Genomic DNA, 6,000 nt, shown 5'->3' on the forward strand with positions numbered 1-6,000 from the left:
GTGCTGCAAGGTAAAAAAAAAAGGAAAAAAAGAAAAAAAAAAAGGGTTCTCCTCTACACAAAAGTTTTACAAAATCAAGGAGGCGAAAAGGCCCCGGAGCAGAGCCCCCGCGGAAGAGCTGCTTCCCAGCCGAGCCCCGCCCGCCGAGTGAGCGCTGGGACGACTTGCAGAGGATGCGGGCGGGGAGTGCCGAGCGGGAGGAGTCGGGCGGGGTACGGCGCAGCACGATCGGGGAAGAGTGGGGGGAGGTGCGACCGCGTGTTAGACGGGGCACCATCGGGCAGGCGACGGGAGACAAAGAAAAAGAAAACACAGGAGAGAGTAAGACCGACTGCGGCGCCGGGGACGGCACGGCGTGAGCCAGAACGCCCCCTCCCGCCCCTTCCATTCGCAGCCGCCGTGGCGCAGCCGCTTCCCGCGCTTTTCAATTGCATCAAGCATTGACCCTTCCCTCTGAAGCGGAAGACTGCCATTGCCCTACAGAAGCCAGGGCCTAGTGTATTCAGATTTGTTCTAGTGATGTAGAGCTTTTTACTAGCATGTACTAATAAACCTTATACCAACTTATCACAATAGTATAAAGCTTATTTTCCAGACGGGCCAAAATTCACACAAGCTGTAAAAAGGTCGCGCTTATCTCCTCACACAATACCTCCGGGGTCCTCCAGCTTCCTTGAGGGCAGAAACCGGTTCTGCAAGGGCCCAAGTGGTATCCAAAGTTGTGCAAAGATCAGGGGTGAGAAAGCCTCAGGACTTATCAGCCTTCATCTCCCAAGCCCCAAAGACCATCACTGGCCATCACCGGGAGACACCACGCAAATGAAAGGAAGGAAAGAGCTAATTTACATGCGAAATCGGGGACAGGTTGTGTCTTTGTCTAGGCGGATAATGGCATCATATGATTTTGTAACTTTGTAACAAATATAAGTCAAGCAAGTTGCCGAGCCGGGTGCGCACGTTTGTGGTGGAGCGGTCCCCCGTGCGCCCGGCGCCGAATAAACATCCCTTCTTTGTAACTCTTTGACTTATAGAGTTTGATTCCGCAAGTCATTTTGGCACCCCAGATGGGACGCGCTCTGCTCGGCTGCAGGAGCGACTGAGGAACGGACGTCCTAGCCGCGGCCCGAGCCTTTTCCTTCGGAGGAACTCCGCTCCCAGCCGCTCACTGCGGGAGCAGACAACGACCATCTATCCTGCGGACAAGGTGTGTGACAGAGGGAAGGGGACCGCGGTCGGGGCGATCGGTAAGTCGCGCAGAGACGTCTGGCGCACGACAGAGTCCCCGTGTAAGTTGGGAAGAATCTCGGCATTGGGGGGGGTGACTGGTTTTTGTAACTCAGAGGCCCCAGCCGACATTGGGGGGGGGGGTTACTTGGTATTTGTAACTCAGAGGCCCCAGCCGGCATTGGGGGGGGTTACTTGGTATTTGTAACTCAGAGGCCCCAGCCGGCATTGGGGGGGGGGGTTACTTGGTATTTGTAACTCGGAGACCCCAGCCGGCATTGGGAGGGGGTTACTTGGTATTTGTAACTCAGAGGCCCCAGCCGGCATTGGGGGGGGTTACTTGGTATTTGTAACTCAGAGGCCCCAGCCGGCATTGGGGGGGGGCTACTTGGTATTTGTAACTCAGAGGCCCCAGCCGGCATTGGGGGGGGTTACTTGGTATTTGTAACTCAGAGGCCCCAGCCGACATTGGGGGGGGTTACTTGGTATTTGTAACTCAGAGGCCCCAGTCGACATTGGGGGGGGGGGCGTTACTTGGTATTTGTAACTCAGAGGCCCCAGTCGACATTGGGGGGGGGGGTTACTTGGTATTTGTAACTCAGAGGCCCCAGCCGGCATTGGGGGGGCGTTACTTGGTATTTGTAACTCAGAGGCCCCGGTCGAGATTCATATGGTTACAGGGCGAATTCGCATGACATCTTGGTTTTAGTTTGCAGCTGCGGAAGGGATAACAACTGGTATAATAATAATAGTATTGTGGCGTTGGAAGTACCCGGGCTTATTTGTATTTAAGATAAACGGATATTGTAAAGTTGTGATGTGTGTGTGTATTGAGCGTTAAATGAATGAGACGCAGTCTGACTGCGAAGCGAGTGTGGAGTCCTTATCCGCGGTGCCGTATCTCCGCGAGGAGACCGGCTGGAGACGGACGAAGCGTGTCAAGTAATTGTAGTGTTCGTTAACTTGTCTACATATGTTTTATGTGAACTAAGGGAGCCAAGAAATATTTTAATAGTACTGTTTTACACTATCAAGGTAGAAGATAAGGAATGGGAATGAGAAGTTTGCCGGTGGTTTCAGCTTCCCGGTGTTAATGCATTAACGAGAACTTTATAGTGCCCCAGGGGGGAGGGGAGGGGAGAGGATCCCACCCCAAACAGAAGGATCAGGACTATATAAATATCAGGGAATATACTTAACTTTTGTGTGTAAGTTATACAGCGGAGAAGAACTCCATCCACTGCCCCATTAGAAATTCCCTGTTTAAAACACCCCCATTTGGAACATGCTGGGTGGGTAAAACTGAAGTGTACTTCTTGCTAAAATATATAACTGTAATAGCGTTGGAAGGGGTGGTGACTACGATAAGCATTGGTGCTGGTGTCCAGAGTGTGAAGAACACATAGCTGAGATTACAACTGTGTTTTGTGGTTGGGGGTTGGGATTACCTATTTTGAGAAACATTTCAGAGAAAGAGTTACAAAGAGTAATTCGAGAATATAGGAAAATAATGGGAAGCCCTCAGAGAGCCGAGAAAAGTCCATTAGGATGCCTGTCGGCACATTGGAAAGATCTTGTGGGGACTAGGGGTACAGAAAGTAAAAAAACACTTATAAAATACTGCAACCAATGGTGGCCGCTCTATAAATTAGACAATGGAGAGAAGTGGCCTCAAAATGGAACTCTGAATTATAATACCCTCTTACAGTTAATGTTGTTTATAAGGAGGGAGAGAAAATGGGATGAGGCTTCTTATGTGGATATGTTTTTTGCTCTGAGAAATTACCCAGAGTGGCAGCAGGCCTGTGGGTTAACTCCTCCCCAAGATCCCCTGGTACCGGCCCTAGAACAAGAAAACAGGGGAAAACTAAAAAGGTGCTGTTCGTCCTGTAGTGCTGGACAACGCCAATAGAGGTAAGGTGTATCAGGCAAATGATTTAGAAAGCCTGGAAGGCTATATACCTCCCTCCATGTCCCCTCCTAATGAAAGAGGGGCAGAAGTAATAAAAGAGAAAATGAGAATGGAATATATGGGTCCTCAGGGGACAGTGAATATGGGCGTGCCTACTGGCAACCAGGGCCCTCCTCCAACAATGAGTATAAATATGAATGACAGAGGAACTTTACCTGGCCCTTTGATGGGTCCTGGCCCTTCTGTAAATATGGGAGCACCACTGGAGATGAGGATGGAATATATGGGTCCTCAGGGGACAGGGAATATGGGTGTGCCTACTGGCAGTCAGGGCCCTCTCCCAACAATGAGTATAAATATGAATGACAGAGGAACTTTACCTGGCCCTGCAATGGGTCCTGGTCCTTCTGTGGGACCAGACAGGACTGTAAATATGGGAACACCACCGATACCAGACAGAGGAACAGTGAAAAATGAGCCACAGGGCCCTGGATTCAGCCCCATTACATCAAGGACTCGAAGTAAAGTGGGTGCAATAATTCAAGCCCCGCTGAGACAGGAGATGAGCCCAATGGGGCCCGCAAAAATAAAGGTTCCCTTTACCACTAATGACTTAGATTCCTGGAAGGAATCAGTAAGAGATTACCAAGAGGACCCTATAGGCATTGCTAAAAGGTTTGATTTGATTCTTAAAACTTTAGATCCAGACTGGAGAGACATAGATGCTATGTTGGATGCACTGACCGAAACAGAAAGGCTGTTGGTATTGAAAACACAAGTACAGGCCCAATTACGGGAGGGACATTAGTGAGATGGACAGTTGATCAGTGTATACCTTTGACAGACCCAAGGTGGGATCCAAATGATCGTGATGGTTATCAGCAGTTGCAACAATATCAACAGTGGATAAAATATGGGTTCGAAAATGTGATTCCTAAAACTATAAATTGGTCAGTGCTATATGCCATAAGATAAGGCCCTTTTGAAACCCCTTCAGAATTTTTCAACAGAATAAGACTTGCTATGCGTAAATATACTCCTCTGGACCTGTTGGCCGAAGTAGGCCAGCAACAGCTAATATCCTTGTTCGTAGGCCAGTCATGTGACGATATCCAAAGAAAACTGCAAAAATTAAGAGGGGCAGATGCACGGGATATAGCAAGGTTAATCAAAGAAGCATGGAAGGTCTTTGGGAATAGGGAAAGTGACAAGGACAAGAGAATGGAACAAAGAATAATAGCAACTGTGGCAGCTCTGGAACAGAGACCACAAAGAAGAGAGCCACTGAGACTGGATAGGGATCAGTGTGCGTACTGTAAAAAAAAAAAGGGACACTGGAAAAAAGAATGCCCTAAGTGGTCCAAGGGGAGCTATGATGGACAAAGAGGGAGACCTGCTTAAAGGACAATGATTGACGGGGACCTGGGGAGTCTACCCTAGCAGATCCACTGGTTACACTAAAGCTACGGAAAAATGAAAAACAAGTAGAATTTCTAATAGATACAGGGGTGACATTTTCAGTCTTAAATCCAGAACTGTTACCGCTAAGTAATGATTATGTTATGGTGATGGGAGCCACTGGCCAATGTGAAAAGTCATACTTTTTGAGCCCTTAAAGTACAAATTGGGAAAGCAAGTAAAAATTCACAGGTTTTGTATATGCCTAATGCCCCAAAAGCTCTTTGGGAAGAGATTTGCTGGAGCAGTTGCAAGCCACGATTAAATTTGAAAATGGTCACATTAGCTTGGAGGTGAATGATCAAAATTATGTACAAATTATGAGCCTGTTACTAACTAATATCGATACAGAAGGAAACATTAACGAAGACATCATGAACCAAGTATATCCGGGAGTATGGGCCACAGATGCACCCGGAAGGGCAAAGAATGCCCTACCAGTGGAGGTAAAACTTAAAGGAGGACAACAGCCGGTAAGGATTATACAGTATCCCTTGAGGAGGGAGGACAGGGAGGGGATTAAACCAGTAATAGAAAAATTCTTACAGTTAGGACTATTAAGAGAGTGTGAGTCCAGCTTTAACACTCCCATATTACCAGTCCGCAAGCTGCATGGGTCTTATCAGATAGTCCAAGATTTGCGGGCAGTCAATAGAATAACTGAGGACCTCTACCCCGTGGTAGCAAATCCTTACACCCTGTTAACTGCTAACACCTGACTTAACTTGGTTTACTGTTCTAGATTTAAAGGATGCCTTCTTTTGCCTCCCTCTCCATGAAGCCAGCCAGAAAGTATTTGCATTCGAATGGGAAAGTCCTAAAAGTGGACGTAAAACTCAGGTTACTTGGATGGTGCTGCCTCAAGGATTCAAAAATAGCCCCACCATATTTGGCAACCAGCTAGCCAAAGATCTCAAATCATGGTAAGCCCCATCTGAAAAAGGAAAACTCCTGCAGTATATGGACGATATATTGATCGCTACCAAAACAAAGGATGCCTGTCTAACCTGGACAGTGAGTCGTTTAAATTCTTTGGGGCTCCAGGGGTATCGACTATCCAAGAAAAAGGCCCAGACAATCCAACAGAAAGTGATCTATTTGGGCTATGAAATTAGTGCGGGACAAAGGACATTGGGACAAGCTAGGAAAGAAGCCATCTGTCAAACACCAAGGCCACAAACAGCAAAGGAACTGCGAACCTTTTTGAGAATGACTGGGTGGTGTCAATTGTGGATCTATAATTTTGGACTGTTGGTTAAGCCTTTTTACACAACGGTGAACACAGAGCAAAATATCTACAATGGAATAAAGAAGCTGCACGGACCTGTGATCAGATAAAGAAGGCTCTGATGTCTACCCCAGCCTTAGGACTTACAGATGTGAGTAAACCATTTTTTTCTCTTCTC

Source organism: Colius striatus, chromosome Z (assembly GCF_028858725.1).
Source record: "Colius striatus isolate bColStr4 chromosome Z, bColStr4.1.hap1, whole genome shotgun sequence".
NCBI classification, from domain to species: Eukaryota; Metazoa; Chordata; class Aves; order Coliiformes; family Coliidae; genus Colius; species Colius striatus.